Here is an 18,831-nt window from a genome sequence, read left to right as displayed (position 1 = left end):
TCACAGTTCATTTTTTTGCAAGAATCAATGCCAAATCTATGAATTTGATATTGGGTTTGTCAGTTTTGGGATGTGGTATTAAGCCTAGAAAATATACTCTGTCAAGTCTGACACAACTATTGTGATCTCTGACCACCAACATCTAATCCCCATATATGACCATATCATGTGAATTAACATTGCTTCGTCTGCTCCACATTTGGGGCAAACCAATGTCCTGTTTGGCTACATAACCTGTAAATGTGCAGGAGCAGCCTTGGACTGGCCAATCAGGCAATCTGGCAGTACCCTGATGGGCTGTCTGACAGATCAAAATGTGGGCCATTTGTAGAGGAAGAAGGTAAATGGAAGTGCTTTAGCTATATGTAGGGCCACTAGAATTATGTGACAGAGAGGACAAAATCATGCGGCAGGGTTGACCAATTTATGGGACAAGAAAAGTCCAGTTATGCATTTACAACGCCAATAGCTCTAACTCAAGCAAATGCAAGACCTATTGCATTGCAAATGTTTATTTGGGGTGTAGTGTTTGGCACTTCAACCTATACATTTTGTAGGCCATTTGAGGATTATTATGGGTATGTTCTCTGTAACCTTCCTGCTTTCTTTAACACTGTCAACCATATTACAGAGACTTTTGGTGGTGGTTGGTGAGATAAAATGAGACCCATGTTAATGCAGTGCTCGATGTACCAGGCTACTGTTTGAGCTTTTACAACTAAGTTGTTTGAATTGCATTTATGTAGCGCTTACTACCGCTGATGAGTCACCCTACACAGGAAGTAATGAGTTGAAACTGAAGGCCCAGTAAAATGCCAGTGGCAATCAGTATTACTAATTAAGGCATCATGGTGAGTATCTAGAGGACAAGAGTCTCCACTATTATGTTATTATTTTTCCCATAAACTCTTTGGAATGACACATCATTAAATAACTTTCATCATATTTATCAAATTTCCCCGCACAGCTTTCGGTACGTGGATTTTCAGTCTTGGTCTGCCAGCTTCGCCTTTCAAGGCCCCAGGAACTGGATAGGGCACCACTTGGCTGGGCAGGAGTCTCAGCAGAGAGTCCAGGTGCTGTCAGGGGAAGTCTTTGATGGCCCTCAGAATTCCGGAATGCACATCAAAGTCCAATCTTTGTCCGTTTGCACAGACACAAGCAGAAACTGCAGTATAGCTCCACAAAGCACAGGCAGGACAGCACGTCTCTTCAGCTCTTCTCCAGGCAGAGGTTCCTCTTGATTTCCAGAAGTGATCTAATTTTTCAGGGGTTTGGGTGCTCTTCTTATACCCATTTTGGCCTTTGAAGTAGGCCTACTTCAAAGGAAAGTCTCTCTTGTTTGTGAGATCCTGCCTTGCGCATGCCAGGCCCTAGACACACACCATGGGGTTGGAGACTGCATTGTGTGAAGGCAGGCGCAGCCCTTCAGGTGTAAGTGACCACTCCTCCCCTCCCTCTTAGCACAGGTGGCTCATCAGGATATGCAGGCTACACCCCAGCTCCCTTTGTGTCACTGTCTAGGTCTAGAGAGAGGTGCAATGAGCCCAACTGTCAAACTGACTCAGACAGGGAATCCACAAAAAGGCGGAGTCACAGAATGGTTTAAACAAGAAAATGCCTACTTTCTAAAAGTGGCATTTTCAAACACACAATCTCAAAACCAACTTTACTAAAAGATGTATTTTTAAATTGTGAGTTCAAAGACCCCAAAGTCCACATGTCCATCTTCTAGCAGAATCTACACTTTAATCATATTTAAAAGTAGCCCCCATGTTAACCTATGAAAGAGATAGGCCCGGCAGCAGTGAAAAACGAATTTGGCAGTATTTCACTGTCAGGACATATAAAACACATTAGTATATGCCCTACCTTAAACATACACTGCACCCTGCCCATGGGACTACCTAGGGCCTACCTTAGGGGTGTCTTACATGTAAGAAAAGGGAAGGGTTAGGCCTGGCAAGTGGGTACACTAGCCAAGTCGAATTGGCAGTTTAAAACTGCACACACAGACACTGCAGTGGCAGGTCTGAGCCATGTTTACAGGGCTACTAATGTGGGTAGCACAACCAGTGCTTCACGCCCACTAGTAGCATTTTATTTACAGGCCCTGGGCACCTCTAGTGCACTGTACTAGGGACTTACCAGTAAATCAAATAGGCCAGTCATTGAAGTCCAATTACACATACATTTTACATAGGAGCACTTGCACTTCAGCACTAGATAGCAGTGCTAAAGTACACAGAGTAACAAAAACAGCAAAAACAGAGTCCAGCACACATCACCAACCTGGGAAACAGAGGCAAAATGTTAGGGGAGACCATGCCAAGTCTAGCAGGTATGTTTTGTTATTTGACAACTGTAAGAAATTGGATCACTAATTGACGGGAGTAAAACCCTACACAAGCACCAACCACAATCCTTGTCAGGGGAAGTCACAAGCAAACCTTAAATTATCTTGTGCTCCACCCTCTGGTAGCTTGGTACAAAGCAATCAGGCTTAACTGAGAAGCAATGTGTAAAGTGTTTATAAAGTACTTCAAACAGTAATGAAGTGAAAACACAACACAAGGAAAATTCCACACCAATTTAGAAAAACAGGGGAGTTGATAAAGCCAAAAAACATAATGCGCTAACTGTGGTTATTTGGTCATGCTAGACTATACACAACAGTCTCCCTTGCGTCCCGCTTTATACAGCAGGACGTGCTACTAAGTGGCCAGCAGGGTAGCAGTGAGGCCCTGCTTTACCTTATGGCGGCCTGCTCGCCGGTGCAGTTTCTGGCAGTCGTCTTCGCCGGGGACCACACTGGAGGAAACCATAGCTCTCCCTTACACTTCCCAGAATCCTTTAAGAAGGATTCATGTGATTATTCAAGACCCAAACTAAGATGACAGCTTTCCATTGGCCTCTATGGAACCGTCCCAACCTAAAATGATGGTACCACTTCATGAGGTGACTTCCTGCCCTTGGTGTATATAAGAAGTTAGACTTCTCTTTGTCCTTGCATCACAATGCTTCTTCTTTCCTGTTCGTAGTTTGCTTCCTCCTGTTGGTGCTTTTCCTCACTCCTGTTGATCCTTGGAGTCAGCCTCTTTGCCAGTGTCTTCATTTGTGTTCCTGCATCCTTCTCCTGTCTCTAGCTTCCTATTTCCTGCACCCTTGTCAGTTTGGAGCCTCACTGACTCCATGGACTCCACCTTGCAGGTCCTGCAACTTCTTTGAAATCAGCCGCTGCACTATGCATTCTCGACACAGGACTTTGCAGCTCAAACCCCTTGTCAATGGCATCCTTGACGATGATGCAGGACCTTGCACTGCTGCCTCGCAGCTTCCCGGAACTGCCGATACATGAGGCATCTCCACACCAGGTCATCAGATCACCTCTGCTGTGCGACCCATTCTCTTGAATATAAGGTGGGAAGAGGCCCCTGGGAGCGTCGGAGTGGCCAACTCAGGCAGGTGACGTCACAGCCCCGTCCTGATAGGTGGTCACCTTGCTAAGTGACCAATCCCCCTTCCAAGACTATTTAGGGTCTCCTTCTTGGGTGGGTCCTCAGAGTTGATGTGCAAGATTCCAGCAGGTCTCCTCTGCAGTGTTTACTTTGACTTCTGGTCACGGGAACCGCAACTGGACTTCACAGGAACCTGCAATCTGCAGCTACAATGACAACTCTGCTCTGCAACATTGTTTCTCCGGCTCCTTCCAGCAAGGGTACCATTGCCCTGGCTGTGCATCCTCTCAGGGTGATGAGGCTTCAGCTTGCAAAAGAACCAAGAAGGAATCTCCCTTGGAGTGAAGGAGTCACTCCTCTGCATCCGCAGGCACCAACTGCAACAATGACCCGCTGTGAGGATCTCCTCTCCTTCAGAGCTTCATGGATCCTGCATCATGGGTGGTGGTCTGGAGTGGTCCCCTTGGTACCCTGTAGCAGCTATCCAACTTGGGAGACAGTAAGCCCTTTTCTCTCCATGCAGGACAGTACCACCGTGCACCTCTTCTCTTGCAGCTGCCAAGGCTTGTTGGCATCTCCTCCCAGGGATCTTCAGGCTCTGTGTAGCCACAGCCCTAAGCACTCTTCCCTGCAACACAAAGCCCTCTGTGTGCTTCTCCATCGACTCCTTTTTAGGTGTGCTGCGTGGGCCTTACCTCGACTCCTGTGCTTGCTGCCTGTGGGTCGCATGTGGGGGCTGTCTCCTCTTCCTGTGACTCTCCTCACTGGTGAGGGTCACTCTGGACTCCCCTTCATGAGTTGAGTCCACCTGGACATTGCTTGTCCCAAGCAGCTCCGCTTTTCTCCATCCATGACATTTGTCTTTGCCATGGCTTGTTGGTGGTTTTTCCACACCACTGATCAACTGCAATCCTTCTTCCGGCGTGGGACGTCAACTGCTACACTCCAGGAACTCTTCAGCTGCTCCAGTGCTGCACTACAGACTGTCTTCGTCCACCGCCAGCCTGGTCCTGCATTCACAGACAGGTGGGTAGTGGCTCCTGCCACCACCAGACAATCCAATGTCAACTGTGCTTGGTCCCCTTCTTTTCCAGGTCTTCCTCTTCCAGGATCTGCCTTTGGTTTCTTGCAGTCTTGTCTGGGTCTTGCAATATCCTTCTCTGAAGTCCTTTTGGTGGGTTTGGGGAGAACCAGATACTTACCTCTTTTCTCATGGTCGCTGGGGGGCACTCAGGTACTTACTTTGTGGGTTTCCTATTTCCTCCAGCTCCCCTCTAACGATTCCACTTCCTTGGGTGGGGGCCCGACTTTTGCATTCAACTTTCTTAGTATATAGTTTGGTCCCCCCCAGGCCTTCAGTATTGCCTATTGCTTTCACTGTTTTCTATTGCATTCTATGCTAATTCCTGACTGCTACTGTACATATAATAGTGTGTTTTACTTACCTCCAGTTAGGGTATTGCCTATATAGTGTTTGAGTATTTGTGTCACTAAAATAAAGTACCTTTATTTTTGTAACACTGTGGTTCTTTCATGTATGTAAGTGCTGTGTGACTATAATGGTATTACATAAGCTTTGCATGTATCCTATATAAGCCTTGTCTGCTCATCCACAGCTACCTCTAGAGAGCCTGGGGTCCTAGACACTAACTACACCTCACTAATAAGGGGGTACATGGACCTGGTATAAGATGATAGCACCATAGGTTCTCACCACACACCAGGCCAGCTTCCTACAACAACCACTCCTGTGGGCTACTTAAGCACTCGCTGCTTCTGGGTGCACCTGCATACTAACATACTCTGGGGTCTTGTAAGAAATTGGGCTGTTGATTGGGGGGGTGGCAGTTTTCAACCACAGTACTTGTCAGGGTGAATCACAAAGGTCACTGAACCTGTGCATAACCTTCTGGTAGTTTTACACAAGACCAATCAAGCTTAACGTAGAGGCAATGTGTAAAGTATTTATGCACACACAAACAGTAGTAAAGTGCAAACACAACACAAGAAATCCAAAACCAATCTAGAAAACTAGAGTGCATTTTAACAAATAAAGTGATACCAGAATGACAAACATCCAATAAGTAGACTAAGGTATAGTCAATTGCACAGCTTTTAGTAAAAATAGCAACTAAAAACAAAAAAGCGCCATTTGTGGTCATCTGACCACACTAAACCAGGAGTACATCACAAGTTCGGGCAAGCTGCGATGCTGAAAAGTTACCTTCTAAATTCTGGTGCAAAGAGTTCTGTTTGTGTTGAAGGGGGCCACGAGGAGGATGCTGAGAGTCACATACAGTTGTCGCTGTAGCTGAAAGTGCAGGTTGGGCTTTGCAGATGATTGCTGCGGTAGCATGAAGAGCCAGTCTGGCTTCGCAGACGCTCGTTTGCTGTAACTTTTTGTTGGTGGTCGTAGCAGGCTGTTGTTGCTGTAGCAGAAACTTCGGTCTTGTGTTTCCGGTCATCGTTGCTGGTGGTCGCTGTGAACATGAAGAGCAGGTGTCACCAGAGCTTCGCTTTGGTGGTCATTGCAGGTGGCAGAATCTTGGTGCAAACTGGCCCATTCATGGTTGCTAGAAGTCCAAACGTTAGGATTTCACCTTCTATTCAGGAGTAGTACACTTTAATGACAGCCAAGGGTCCAGGACCTGGGGAGGTACCTCTTGGGGATCAGGGACTCACTCCAGCAGAGGTTAGCAGGGCTCAGGCAGGTCCAGGCAAATACTAATACAGTGGCATGGAAGCCTCTAGAGCTTGTGTTCATGTAGCTCACACAGGAGCTCAGCCAACTGAGTAACTTATACCACGGAGTGAATGTAAGCAAATTCAGCCTTCTTTCTAAGACAGCAAGACAGTTCTTCCAGCAGCAGGGCAGTCCTTCTGTAACTTCCACAGGCCCAGGGGTGTTCCTGAAGAGTGGCTCTGGAGGTCCAGTATTTAAAACTTAGTGACAGCCTTTGTGTGGGAGTACTCCCTGTTCTACCCCAACATCTGGTTCTGGAACGTTCTTCCCTTCCCCTGTCAGGGCCCCATACTGTCTGGGTGTGACGAAAGGCAAGGCAGATTTGGTGTCCGATTCCTTTGTATGTGCAGAAGGTAACGCCCTTTGAAGTGTAAGTGGTGCTGGATACAGCCCCTCCCCAGTCATCCTGCCAGGATGGTACATCCTGTCTACACCTAATCCCCCTTTGTGCTACTGTCTGGAAGCAATACACAAACCACAACAGCAGAGCCATTCACAGTCATGCGACCCAGGACCCTTGCAGAAGACACAAATGGTTTGGACCAGAAAATGCTAACTTTCTAAAGGTGACCTTTTCAGAATTGTGACTTGAAATCCAACTATACCATTACAGAGGTATTTACATTGTACTTGGTTGGAGTGTAAACAACATACCTCTATGTGCTCCAGTCCAAAGTTAGCAAGTTACTAAGGTAACCCATTGTTAGTCAATGGTAGAGTTAGGCCTTGCAACAGTGGAAAATGGCTTTAGGAGTTTTGCATTGCTAGGACATGTAAAACTTAAACACGGATGTCATACTTTTCAAATACAATGCACCTTGCCCTAGGAGTTGTTAGGGCCTACTTTAGGTGTGACTTATACATTTGAAAAAAGGCATGTTTAGGCCTGAAAATGGTTTATTTTGCCAGGTCAAAATGACAGGCCAAAACTGTACTACAATCTGCAGTGGCAGACCTGAGACATGTTTTACAGTGATACTTTAGTGGGTGGCACAATACATGCAGTAACACCACTTGTATCATTTAATTTAGAGGCCTTAGATACATGTGGTACCATTTACTAGACACATACCAGTAAATTAAATGTGTCAATTAGATATAGGCCAATTTTACCATGTTTAAGGAGGGGGTTCTGAGCATTTTAGTTCTGGTTAGCAATGGTAAAGTGCACAGTGTCCTAAAGGTAACAAAAACGTATTCGGCAACATAAAAGGGGTGAAAGCAAAACGTTTAAACCTCTAATAGGTCTGTTTCCCTGGTCCACCCCTTTTCTACTTTTTACTGGACCTCTAGACCCATGTACTACGAAGTCTGCTCATTTCCATGGTCTGCAACATTACTACTCTTGAGCGGACCACTAAGCCTTGTATGCTATGATGTCTTTCATTTCCTTTGGCTGCAAGCAGTCTACTGCTTTTGCATAGACACCACTGATCAAGGTAATGTGAGCTTCCCTGTTGCTTCTGGATTTCACCATCAATCCTACCAATGAGGAAGTAGAACACTCTGCTTGTGACAATCCTTGCATCAAGTGCATATCTCTACAAATATTAGCATGTGTACTAGCACCATCAAATTGGCCACAGAATGATTGAGATCATGTGTTAGGGCCTCGAATGTCACACCAAACTCTTCCCACATTTCCAAACACCTCTCTAAACAAACATTTAGGTCTGGCTGTATCCACTATGAACACTTTGGGTACAATGATGCAGTACTAATCATAGGTGGCACTATTAATTTTCTAGACAATCTAACATAACATTCTCAGGTTACCCATTCAACATTTGAATTAGCTACCACTTTCCATAACACCTCCTCCCATCCCAAGGAATTCACAAGGAGGGAATTATTTTATTCCCCACCTCGTTTCTACACATCACAACTCTCTCATGTACATGTGCCATTTTTTGTTTTATTTGTAACGTCCGACTAGACCTAATGAAACTCCTCAATCTGCATGTTGTTGGCTTGCCTTTAGGACCTCCTTGAGGTATGCAAACTATTTTTCCTACCTGCAAAACATATGTGCAGGAGGGAAACACACAGTTAATGGATCTGTCCTAACTTTAACGTGCCCCATTCCAACCATCACAAGTCTTACTGTGTGACATCTCCTACCTTCTGTGCACACCCTCCTGCTATGTGTGGTGCTTGACTGCCCAATGGGGCTTGGTTCATGCCAACATGTGGGCCTGAGGAAGTGGAAAAGTGACAGCCACTGCTGGCAACCAAATGACTGCTGTCTGTCTATTGGCAACTTACCCTGCTTCTGCCTGCTCGGTATCTGTTTTGTGTGCTCAAAGTAAGTAGGGGCTGCCGATGCCCCTGTGCTGGTACTCTGGGTGCAAATGACTCTAGGGATGCTGATGATCGTGTGGATGTTTGGGTTCAACATGCACTCTTGCTGTTGGAGTTATGTCTGCTGTGTTCATGTAATGGAACCTTGCACTCATTTCTTACCTGTTCTGTGGCATAGTCACATGCACTTATAAATTGTTATTGTTCATGGACTATTGAGAGCCTGCACTTCCACACTCTTAAAACAGGAGCTACAACCATACCGTTACACCATGTGCTTCCCCTTCTTCTTTGGTGGGGTTCAGACCAAAACAACTTGGTGGAGCCCCTTAACCTGCGAAAGCTATCAAACTTGTAAGAAGGATAGAAGAGAGGATCTGCTACCATTCAAATGTGCGATATACAGGTTGCCCACAGATATCTACAGCAGGCACATGAATCCAGTAACCTATATCAATCACACACAAAATATTTTGCCTAGAAAGAGGTAAAACATATATAAATGATTCTCTCACTGTCTGTCTCTCTGTGTCTCTGTCTCTCTCTCTGTCCCTACCCTCTCTCTCTCTCTCTCTCTCTCTCTCTCTCTCTCTCTCTCTCTCTCTCTCTCTCTCTTTCTCTCTGTGTAAAATCACCAGGTGGTAATTGATATTCCAGCATCTGATAGAGACTTCTAGTTGCAGATTCCTTACCTTAGAATTTCCCCCAGGCGTCAGTCTGGATCTGGAGATTCTTCTTCGAGATATACCCTTGCGTACCATTAGGTGGTATCACTCTGCATCCGTTGTTGGCATCGTGGTTGACTAATATGATGGTGCGGGTCATATATAGGTGCCACCCTGTGCACTGACATCAGTTCTTTTCTTTCTGCGCCACCTACATGCAGATCCGGAGAGTGCTACCTTTACAGTTGCTTTTTGACTTGTCTTGCAACTTCTGTCGCAGTTTTTTGACTTCTGTTGCATTAAGATGTTGCCTCGTAAGACTGGCTTCAAGCCCTGCACCTCCTGCCACCGCATGATGTGGGTGACGGATCAGCACCAGGTGTGTTTGTGGTGCTTGGAGTGTGACCATGACCCGAAGTTGTGCTCCGACTGCAGGGCCATGAACATGAGGACTTTGAGGACGCAGTCCCTAAACCTGCTTGCAGCCCTGCGCATAGCTCCACACTGCTCACGGTCAAGAGGAAGCTCAGCAGACTGCTCATGGAGCATTCACCACTCCTCCTCATCCCATTTGATATGGTTGGGTCATTCAAGTAAGCACAAGAAGAAGTTAAAGAAGCACAAGTGTTCTTCGACTTCACCCCATCGGTCGGACGAAGTGACGTGGGAGAAGGAACGTCCTTGCCCTAGGCCTCCTTCTTCGGAGCTTGTTTCTGGGTTGGCTCCACACCTCCCTGAGTTTCCAGGAGCCAGAGCCATCCCTGCCCAATTAAAGGAATTTTACGAGGCCATGCACTTCATCTTTGGACAGTCCATCCCTGTTGGGGAGCCTTTGGGCTCCACAGGGTTGGAAGGGGCCCTTTAAGTTTCTGCTCCGACGGTTGCGGCCTCAGCTCCAAGCTGGATCTGGACTGGCATCAGTCATACATTTGCAACTTTCCCTGATGATGGTTCTGGCGTCGACTCTCCTGACATCGCCTGGGCCTGTGGATGGCCTCGATCCTATACACCGACTCCGACACGTAGCCCGGGCGTCGTCACTTGACACCGATTCTGACAGGTCCCTAGATCAGATCCTGACCCGAATTCAGTGAGAGTATGGAGGGGTCACTGGACCATTTAGAATTCCAGCTAGAAGACCATATGGACTGGACTCAGGAACTGGGTGAAGCCAGTGGTCTGGATACCTCCCCTGATGCTGGTATGCTTTCTCCCCATACCTTGGCTACAGAGGAGGTGACATCCTACTCCATGGTGGTGCGGAGAGCTACCTTCGGTGGCTGTCAGGACCAATCTCCTGGCTGAGGTGCTTCAGCCTGGGGATCAACATCAGAACCCTTTATGCCCTTCAATGAAGTGCTCACAGATGTCCTGCTGGGGACCTAGTCCAAACCCATCAGAAGTGCTCTTGTCAAAAGGACAATAGTCCGTCGCCATAGGTCTGCACCTGACGACCCTGCTTTCCTGACCCAACACCCCACACCCGAGAGCTTGGTCATCCAAGCCTCAACATCCCATGGCACATTCTCTTCTGCTCCTCCGGATAGGGAATCAAAGTGCCTGGACCACCTTGGAAAGAAGTTGTTTTCTTCCTCTAGCCTGGCATTGTGGTCCGTAAACACTACATGCCTTTTGGGGCGTTACGCTCATACCTTATGGGACATGGTCACGCAAAACCACAGGTCCCAGAGGAGGCCCGGGCCATTCTCCCCCAAGCTTTTGCTGATTGAAGAGATGCAGGCAAGTTCACATTCAGATGTGGGCTATATACGACTGACTATCTGGGCAGATTGGTTGCTTCGACAGTGGCCCTCAGGGGCCACGCCTGGTTATGGACATCTGGCTTTTCAGGAGATTTCCAATCTACTCTGATGGACATGCCCTTTGATGGCACCCGTCTTTTCGGGGACAAAGCAGACTCAGCGTTTGAGTGCTTTAAGGAGTCCCGGGCTACAGTACAGTCCATTGGCCTCCCTGCAGCCATTTGCACCCTCACTCTGCTTCTCACCCCTTTCATGGCTACAGAAGGAGCAGCCAACCACGTCAATTACCCGCCGGCCACTGCACTGCGCATGCCGCTCAGCCTCTGCATGGCCAAGGACATGGGATCCAGCATCCGCGAGAATCCGGGAGCAAGCTGTCTAGCCAATTCACTGCGCCCTCCCCCCCTCAGCTGAAGCCTCCAAGCCTTCCTAGTCTGGCGTTTCACCACCAGTGACTAGTCAGTGGCAGGATTTGCCATCACCTGCCCCACTGGAATACCATTACGTCAGACAGGTTGCTTTTGCAAATAGTCTGAATGGGCTACCCCCTCCCCTTTGAGACTACCTCTCTCACCATGCCACTATCCTACGATCAGATGGCGGAGGATCACCTGGCACTACCGGAGGTATGGGTCTCCTTGGCCAAGGAAGCCATAGAGAGGGTCCCTGTGCCAGAAGTAGGTTGTGGTTGTTATTCCTGCTACTTTCTGGTGCCCAAAAAGGACAAGGGCCACCGTCCTATCCTCAGCCTCTGGTCCCCCAATCTCTTCCTCAGGAAGCAGAAGTTCAAAATGCTCATTCTGGCTCAGGGTCCTATATGCCCTGGACCCAGGAGACTGGATTGTAGCGTTGGACTTGCAGAAGCCTTATTTCTGTATTTCCATCCTGCCTGCCCACAGACATTACTTGCGGTTTCTGGTAGGTCACAAACATTCTCAATTCACTGTGCTCCCCTTGGGCCTTACCAGCGCCCCTCGCGTGTTCACCAAAGTGATGGCCGAGGTCGCAGCTCATCTGCCCAGGTTAGGGGCTTCAGTCTTCCTCTACCTTGACAACTGGCTGTTGAAGGTGAGCTTGCCCCAGGCTGTCGTCTCCCACCTCCAGACTACGGCAGACGATCTGCATTCGCTAGGGTTCACTATAGGTGTGCTGAAGTCCCACCTGACTCCCTCTCAGACGCTCCCTTTTATCGGATCTGTTCCAGACACAGTGCAGTTTCGGGCCTAGCCTACCGAGTGGCGAGTCCTGGATAATCAGGCTATAATATCGATGTTTCGGCCTCTGTCCTGGGTTTCTGTGAGGATCCTGCTGGTGACACATGCCAGATTATCTTGTCTGTGTGAGATGTATTTATGCAGATCTGGTAAGACCCCTGAAGCAGGTATGTTCCCAAACAATAGATAAGAAGGCATGCTCGGGGTGGCAATTATATAAACAATTTCCTGAAAAGCTACATTATGTTACTGTCACACAAAAGTGGGAAAGTACATGATGGGAATACCTACGTATCTCTTGTATCTTTGACGCTGATAATGATAACTTTACAGAGTGGCACTGATAACGTGACACTAAACCATCTTCTTAACTATAAACATGTCACCCATCTTGGAAGAAATAATTAAATAATTGTGCTTAAACAGAGCAAGCTAATTAGATTAAAAGTCACTAGGCGAAGGGGGCACAGGCCTGCAAGCCAAAGGCTAAGCGAATCTCCTGATTCCCATTAAAACAAAATAGGATCCACTACAGGCTCTGCAGTGGGACCTAAAGTTCCAGTGGGAGCAGCATCAGGGAAATCTCTCCAACATGGTCCAGATCTCGGAGGGATCAGCTGTTGAACCGCATTTGAGTCAGAGGTAGAGCCCTTTCCCAACCAAATGTGACTGCAGTGACAAATGCGTTGCTTCTGGATTGGGGCGGCCACATGGGGAAGCAGAGATCAGAGGTATCTGGTCTCCGGCGGAGTCCAAGCTCCATAACAACCTTTTGGAACTCAGGGCATCCAGACTAGCATTGAAAGCATTCCTGCCCTCTCACAAAGGGAAAGTGGTGCAGGTGTTCATGGACAACAACACCGCCAAGTGTTACTGCAACAAACAGAGCATGTTGAGGTCGTCGACCCTTTGTCAGGATGCCCTCCAGCGCTGGACATGGCTGGAACATCAGGGCATATATCTGGTGGTTCAACATCTGGCGGGCTCTCTGAACATTAGAGCGACAAACTCAGACATCAATGCCTGGTCTATCACGAATGGGGTCTCCATCTGGAGGTGGCTCAGGGCCTCTTTCAGCAGTGGGGAGAGCCTTGGTTAGATCTGTTCTCCTCCTTAGGGAACACGCGATGTTGTTTTGCGCTTTGGAGTTTCCAAGGCGGCATTCACTCAGCAATGCTTAGGTATCTATTCTAAGGTAAGGAATCTGCAACTAGAAGTCTCTGTCAGATGAACAGGCTACTTACCTTTGGTAACTAATTTTCAGATAAAGACTTAGGCCCTCATTATGATCTCAGCGGTTTTAACCGCTGAGATCCACGCTGGTGGTCAATAGAAGACCACCAGCGCGACTACCCCTCTGCCGGCCGCATAAGGTTTTCCCCGCTGGGCCGACGGGCGGAAACAGTGTTTCCACCAGCCGGTCCAACGGGGAAAAGGGCCGTAACATTGACAGATGCTCAAAATGGAGCCGCCACCAATGTTGGGCGTTGACCTGCGTGATGGGGAACTGCATAGGGGTCCCTGCACTGCCCATGCCAAGTGCCTGGGCAGTGCAGGCAGTGCAGGGGACCCCAGGAGGGCCCCGGAGCACCCCTTCCGCCAGCCTTTCCCTGGCGGGAGAACCCACCAGGGAAAGGCTGGTGGCAGAAGGGATCATTATCCGAGGGGCAGCGCTGCCCTGTCGGAAAATGATTCTCTCTACTGTCAGGCTGCCTGTCTGCAGCAGCCTGGCGGTGGAGGAGGGCCGCCATAGGTGGCCCTCACTGTATTCATTATATGGCGGATCAGACCGCCATGCCGGTGGCGGTCTTTGCACCCGCCGCCGGCATGGCAGTCTGAACCGCCGGGGTTCATAATGACCCCCATATTCTAGTTGCAGATTCCCTACTGACCCCACCCCAGTCCTTCCCGCTCTGCAAACTGATTTCTAGGGACAGGAACTTCCCTTTCAGGGCCCTAATTCTGGTGCATCAGAATCTGGCATGGAAAGTCGTGTAAAGAAACTGACATCAGTGCATCGAGGTGGCGCCTATATACGACCCACAACGTCATGTCCAGTGACCATGATGCCAACAACTGAAGCAGAGTAGAACAGCACCACCTAATGGCGCACAAGAGTACTGCTCGAAGAAAAATCTCCGGATCCAGACTGATGACTGAGGGAAATTCTACAGTAAGGAATCTGCAACTAGAATATGTCTCTACTAGTTAATTTGATACCGAAGGTAAGTAACTTGTTCATCACAATACAGTATGCTTCAGTGACATTTCCACATTTTCCCAAAACAATCTCTCCCCCTCTGTATTCCCTCTGCTCCAGTGAACCCACCTCCACCTCCACCAATGTGCCAAAATGTGTTTGTGAACACTGAAATATGCACATCCTTTCCTGTAGTAATACCTTTTCCAAGGAGAGCCATTCGTGCTTCCTGTCCCACCACGGTAAATGAGCCTGACTGCTGTTGCAAAGCACCTCTGCTCCTGAGGCTGAAGTCACAAGGTCACAGTTAAACCCTATTATCTTCTGTTTACAGTGAGCCATTAATCTCATGTTGTAAGCTGATTAACAGAGCCTTGCAGAGAAAGGACCCAGCCTCCTTTATTTGTGAGACACTCATCCACAAGTTGCACTTACGAGGTTTCAACAACACCTATATTCTGGAGATAATAATCTACCATACTATGCTGTATTGTAAGGGCACTAACTCCCCGCTTTGCAGAGCACTACATTTTAGGAACACTATGCTACTAGACTGTAGAGAATCCTGGGAACTCTGACCAATCACACTGCACTAACTTTGTCACATTTGCAAAGATAACTTTTTGGACTGAATTGAATGAACACCATGACAGGGGATAAGTGACAAACTAATACTGTACAATCATGAAGGGAATTATTCTCCCTCTTCATCTGGGAGATTAGTGGAGAATCTTTGCTTGCATAATATTGTCCCTACAAATGCACTATGAACTCCACAAATCTCCATGAAGTTTTCTTGAATTTAAGTATCTTTAAGTATGTGTGTTTCAATAGCAATCTCTAATGTAGCTGTTTATTTAGATTGTATACTTCAAATTAGCCACGTTGAAACGTAACAATAACCTTCTCCCACTTGAGGCCTCATTTTCTTACGATGATGTGTGGATATGGTGTATGTGGATTAAACCTCAGAATATTCAGTTTAAAAAGAAAACTGCATCAATTAATTTTGCTAGAACTGGTGTTGTTTTATGTGTGATAGTGCTGTGTGCATATGCCTCACTGTGCAAAGCAAACATGCAACGTTTACTTACAAGAGAGTGGTATAGGTTCTTTGCAGGGTATGATAGACTCTGAATGCATTGTATGGTGCTGTGTGCGGGCAGCTGACATATTTGCCTCATGCTCGAGGGTGTTTTCTTTTTATTATTCCTGTGCTTTTATACATGACAGCACACAGTAGTCTGTATTTGTCAACCGCATTATCATTGGGCTACTTTTTATGTGCTCAGAATGTGTGATTGTGAACATTCAAGTTTTGCATAATAACTCATTAAATGGCCCTTTTGTGTGTTCTGCGTGCTGCTTTATGTATTTAGTGCTGTGCCCCGTATGCGCAACACGCCTTTGCAATGTTAAACAAGTATGCAGCTTCTTGACATGGTGTCTTAGGGATACTGTATGCTTGGTTTCTACAGTTGCCACCTCCACAGCCTTTGCAAAACAAAAAATATACACCATGCTTAAATGGAGATAGTGTTACCAGTTATCAATTAAACCTGATTACAACCAATAAAACACCACCAAGGGGAATATTTGTTTTTCAGTAGAAACTGGAAAATTCTGGATTTTCTGTACTTTTACTGCTTTGATGCCCTCTGGTGCCAAACCAGTTTACATTGAATATTTACTGATAAGCAACTTATGTGATGGTTACTTCCGATATGATCCACTGTGGCCAAAGTAAGCCACATAGAGGTACATTTACTATCCATGCAACGTGGTGCTGCAAGGGAACTTCCTGCATTGCGTGAAAGGAAGAGACCAGAAATGTTCCATATTTACAAAGATAGGGAGCATTTCTGCTCTCTTTCAGCACTGGTGCACTGTTTGTTGCCTAGTACCAATGCAGGTGCATGGTACCATGGTGCAAGGGTACAAAGGTGCCTGTGTTACATGCAGGATTGTTTTTGTGTAGGAAGGAGTAATTTCCTACACAAAAACAATCTTTAGAGGGATATTTCTCTTTCTTTTTGTGCTGCATAGAAACAGGAACTAACAGGGATAAATAAAGATATTTCTTCTTGTTACGCCTCTGTCGGGCAGCATCACTATTTCAGTGCAAACCCAGGTTTACAAGTCTTATAAATCAGGATTTGCATCAAAGTCCATGGATGGATGCATTGAAACGCCAACCTGACGCAAAGTAACCCAAGTCAGTGCAACGCTCTGCATTGCGTGACTTTGTTTTTACTAAACCATGCTAACCTATGCAAAGTGGCTTTGTGTGGTTTGGTAAATGCCAAAAATGATTTTGCATAGGGGCTACAACACAAAAGTGATGCAACTCTTATGCAAAATCATAGTAAATCTGGGTTTTATTATGCCTGTTTGACCATCTGCAAGGACCATGAATCCCCTGAACCCACTTCCAATCTGTCTTCAGAGCATGACTCACCTCTTATAAGTCCTGTTCTCTATTCACTGCACATTGCTGTGTAGCAGCCAATGGGTTTGCAGCTGAATGCTGAGCAGGGCCTCAGTTCAGAGCAAACAGAACTATCATGATCTAATTCTCTTATACTGAGCGGTTCAAAACTTTACTTTCGAATAGTTCAGGTATGAGGCTGGTGGCGACTCCTCTAGAATCACTGTTTTTCCATGCTGTGCTATATCCAACACTCCTATTTTGAAATTTAAATTGTAATGGTTTGTAAAGCTGGCAAAGAGGAGCCCCCATCCCATCATACTGAAAGAAAAGGACCATATCATGAACATCTTCAAAACCATTTCCAGGTCCAGTGGGGATCTATGCACCCGTTTTGCTGTGACTGAGAAGCCTACAGCACATACTTTAACTCAAAATAATGTGAGTCCTAGGAGGTGCAGCTTAGAAACATGAAGAACTAGCCCTTCCTCTCTCCTCTAGTATGTGTTGTAGCCACACAATCGGTGCAAAACAGGTGCTTGGACCCATTCCGACTGCATACGAAAGTATAACTTGTTCTTGATACAGGTGCAGAATGACTCTGTTGTACTAGGCCAACAAAAACTCAGGATACAAGTTTCACATGCAGGATCAGTCAAGGCAGGAGTCCGTGGCTTTTTACCATGCAGGAGTCATATGTGCCCCAGCACCATGCTTAAAGTGCATGTCCTTTTTCAGGAAGCTGGCATGATATAATAAATGCAGGCACTAAAGCATGCCCATTTACTACCTAATTAGCCATGATATTCCTATAAAATATTTGAACTACACAATGTAGCTTGCTGTGGAATATACCACTGCACTGTATGTTCACATGTATTCCCACCCTTTCATCATTTTTACTTTTATATTCAGTACTTCTAGCCCTTGTGAATACTTTGCAAAATCATCCATGTGACATTTTACCCGTCACCCTTCCCCATTTCACTATTCTTGGAGCAGTCCGTGTAGGTAATTCATTTTCAGTATACACGTGGGAAACCTTGCAGGGTGCTCTCTGTTTTCTTGGCAGATGTCAAGAGTAGCTGGGGAGACCGGCAACCTCTTTTCTAACGTTATATGTTCCTTAGATTCTACCATGCTTTCCTATAATTTCAAAGTGGTTTGAACCTACATTAACTATAGAATAAATGAAGTGTGGTGTAGCTGCTTTTATGTAAAGTTGCATCATCGAAGGTGGGGTTGATGCCTATCCAATTTTCCAGCAACTTGTTGGTGACTTCTCCAATATTACATGATGTAAGATTAGTTATGGCGACATACAGGGCGGGCTTTAGGGCGGTGCGAGCTGTGTGGCCGCACCGGGTGGTGCCCTAAATTGACGGGCGCTGATCTCAGGGGGGCACTGTGTTTAGTAATAACTGAGATTAGAAACCTGCGATTTAAAAGCACCTGCTGAAAAGTTCCTTGTGCGTCCAGCCTTCAGGGAGCAATTAAAATGTAAAGATACCTCTTGTGATTAATGTTCCTGCAAGCGAGAGAGATGGTAGTTTTGTCTAACGGCAGCTTTGATGCGCCATAAATTAGCGTTGAGGATTAATATGCCTGCTGCAAAGAACAGAACTATATTTTATGTGGCTAGCTAAGTGCATTAATAAAACCTGCCTTTACAAGCGCTTTAAAACAAATGAGTGTATGTGAAAGGGGGGGCTATGGAGCGGTATGGGGCACATTTACCAGGTGGTAGTGAGGGAATCAGAGGAGGTGGTCATGCAGTGGGAGGGCGCCAAAAAAGACTGTCATACAGGGCACCACCAGTGCTAAAGCCGGCGCTGGGGACATATGTTATAATAGTTGAAATGTCCTTAATAGAAGTAAGAAAATATGATTACAGATGCATAGTTTTAAATATATAGTGATTAAATATATATATATATATATATATATATATATATGTATTACAGAAACAGGTAAGCTTACATAGCGTACTATACATACATATATATGTGTGTGTGTATGTGTATATATGTATATATATATATACACATACACACACCAT

The 18,831-nt window shown here is 46.4% G+C and overlaps 1 protein-coding gene across 1 annotated transcript in view; it reads left to right on the top strand.

Moving 5' to 3' along the window:
* CRY1 (cryptochrome circadian regulator 1) overlaps nt 1-18,831 on the top strand; it is a 184,367-nt gene that overhangs the window by 162,065 nt on the left and 3,471 nt on the right. The window lies entirely within an intron of this gene.

The sequence above is a fragment of the Pleurodeles waltl genome, chromosome 4_1 (assembly GCF_031143425.1).
Source record: "Pleurodeles waltl isolate 20211129_DDA chromosome 4_1, aPleWal1.hap1.20221129, whole genome shotgun sequence".
Lineage (NCBI taxonomy): Eukaryota > Metazoa > Chordata > Amphibia > Caudata > Salamandridae > Pleurodeles > Pleurodeles waltl.
This window is presented reverse-complemented; position numbering and strand designations above follow the sequence as displayed.